Source organism: Amphiura filiformis, chromosome 20 (assembly GCF_039555335.1).
Source record: "Amphiura filiformis chromosome 20, Afil_fr2py, whole genome shotgun sequence".
NCBI classification, from domain to species: Eukaryota; Metazoa; Echinodermata; class Ophiuroidea; order Amphilepidida; family Amphiuridae; genus Amphiura; species Amphiura filiformis.
The window spans coordinates 2,838,328-2,840,982 of NC_092647.1; the positions used below are offsets into that span (position 1 = coordinate 2,838,328).

The following is a 2,655-nucleotide window of genomic DNA, read 5'->3' on the forward strand; positions in this document are numbered from 1 at the left end:
GCTCTACTGTGTATTACATAGGGCTAATCTTACAGGTCAAGAAGGCGCAACACTAAATCACTACGCATTTTATGTAACAACGAACTTCGGTTTATATAGTCCAGCTCAATATATCAGCTCAATTAAATTCGGCAGTGTCTTCAGGGCTCTGGTATGAATGTTTTGACAGGATTTTTTGTGGGACATGAGAGCATATCAGACATATTGAATTGAATTCTGAATACGAGAAATGTCCTTCTGATATCAAATGATTTTGATTGTTGGAAATTCGCGATATATTAATGTTATGACAAATTATTAACTATAATTAATAATTTGATATTTTTTTATTTTTTGATATTTAACAGTCCTCGAAGCAAACTTTCTAAATCTAATGATATGTCTTTAAAGTGTATGTAGCTGGGATGAAAAGAAAGAAAGAAAGAAAGAAAGAAAGAAAGAAAGAAAGAAAGAAAGCACCCCAAAACCCATGATGGCGTGGAACCAAAACAACAGCGGGAATCGCTGGTTAAATGGAACTGAGAAAAGTCGGCACGCATCAGCGAAAATTACTGTCAGGGGTCTACATATATCTTTATGTATCCAATGAAAAAGTTATCATAGGCACTATACAAGAGTGCTTTTAAATATTAACATTTCAGTCAGTAGAGCTAATAATTATATCTTTATGTATTACAGAATAGACCTATCCGACATTTAAGGTAGAAAGGTATTATCCTAATTCATGATAATGACAAATGTTGTGGCTTCCGACATTTGAAGCATAAAGATGTTAACATGATACCCGATGGTGAAGGCCGTATACGTTGCCGCTTCCGACATTTGAGGTGTTGAGTCATGCATGATTTAACAGAAGGTTCTTTCCAAAACCCAATCGTAATGTTAATATAAATAAACTTACAGTGCACATCGTCATCATCCCTATATCTTCGTGTCAAAAGTGCCGTGATAGTACAGCGACTCCCTTTTTTCAACAGCTACGCATCGCGATTTTGTTCGAGATAGGCCGAGCGACTCAGGCTAAGCATACCATGCATACTGCAGTTTTCCTATACACAATACACAGTGCTCTTACCATTGACGTGTGACCTCTACAAATAGCGTACGTTAGAAGTATGGGGATTTGCCTAGTTAACGTCACTGTGTGAAAAATAACCGGCCAATATTAAAAGTACTCTTCTAAAATTCTAGAAAATATAGTTTTGTAACATGTCCTAAATTTTAGCTAATTTAGATGTTTGAAAATATGCGTACTTTGGTGATTTAGGAAGGATATGTAAACGACAGATAACACCAACAAATATGAAGAAATTATTTCCAAATCGTGTTAAGTCAACAATCATTATGTTGCTCATTTTCAAGAATGCTGGTTAACAAAAAGTAGACCATTGTCTCATTTCGTGAACAAAGGTCCACATACCATTGTTTCCTTGCGTTTCCTTTATAATCGGTTACCCAACTGAAGCTATAATACCAGCTCATTGCGATACCGCACATATAAAACAGACACATGTGCACAACCAGAGAAGATCTGATTTAACCAGTTGAGCTGTTTTCAATGAGTGTTATCTTGGTTTAATAGCGTTTAATGGGGTTTAAGTCCTGCAAAGTTCGTGGTGAATTCTACTGTAGACATGACTGCATCATGGACTATCATATGAGATACACACAGAGTCAGTGGCGTAACTAGGGTTGGTAGCGCCCGGGGCAAGAAACAAAATTGGCGCCCCTACCCCCCCCCCCCCCCCCCACCCGAGAATATCTTAGACGCGGACAGTGGCGTAGCTAGGAGCTAAGGATACATAATGCTCCTTTTTTGGACAAATAAGTCCTATACACTAATTAATTTTGGTTACTAGAAGTTGAATATCGGTCTTAAAATGTTCTTTCAATTGATTTTGTGATGAAATGTGCGCGAAGTGCGCGAAAAATTTGACTTTCATTGCTTGGAGGGGCGAAGAATCGATGCTGGATTGGTCAATTTGGCGCCCCCTAGGGGTGGCACCCGGGGCATGGTGCCCCCCTCTGCCCCCCCTGTAGTTACGCCACTGTACAGAGTTTCTATATTCTACACATTATTACGATTTGTGCATGCTCTAGTACCCCATATGTTTCTATTACAAGAAAATCGATTTGTTTTCAGGTAAAACCAGGGTTTTGTTTCCAGTACACTCACTCGAAAAGCAGTACACTAATTAGCGGGGCCTTGCAGCTTGCTGTGGATATCTTTTACTGCATTTTTTATGTAAAGATTTTGAAATCCAATGTAAAAAATGTGATTTATTTAATTTTGAGAATTAAAATTCTACTTGATAGGTATAAAGGAACACGTTTAGCCCAGTCAGTTAAGTTCAAGGTGCAAGCCCTATAACACAATGCATATGTAAACTTTCTTTATCTGTGTCAATAATAGAATATTGATTTCAACGGAGTATTGAGCTGTATGGAAAAAATATTTATAATACAGGGTGTTGACACTGTACAGTGGTCAAACTTTTGCGTATCAAGCTTGTTCCATACTGTAGCGTCTCTACAGTGGAATGTACGCTTCCCAGGATTTATACTCCAAGAAGGAATATCTAGAGTATTGGATAATTTACATCTTGAGTAAAGATGAACTGAGAATGACTGAGAATGAAAATCACGAGAAGGAGA

The 2,655-nt window shown here is 37.7% G+C and overlaps 1 protein-coding gene across 1 annotated transcript in view; it reads right to left on the bottom strand.

Moving 5' to 3' along the window:
• LOC140142070 (uncharacterized) overlaps window positions 1-2,655 on the bottom strand; it is a 58,745-nt gene that overhangs the window by 4,474 nt on the left and 51,616 nt on the right. The gene's annotated exons all lie outside the window — the stretch shown is intronic.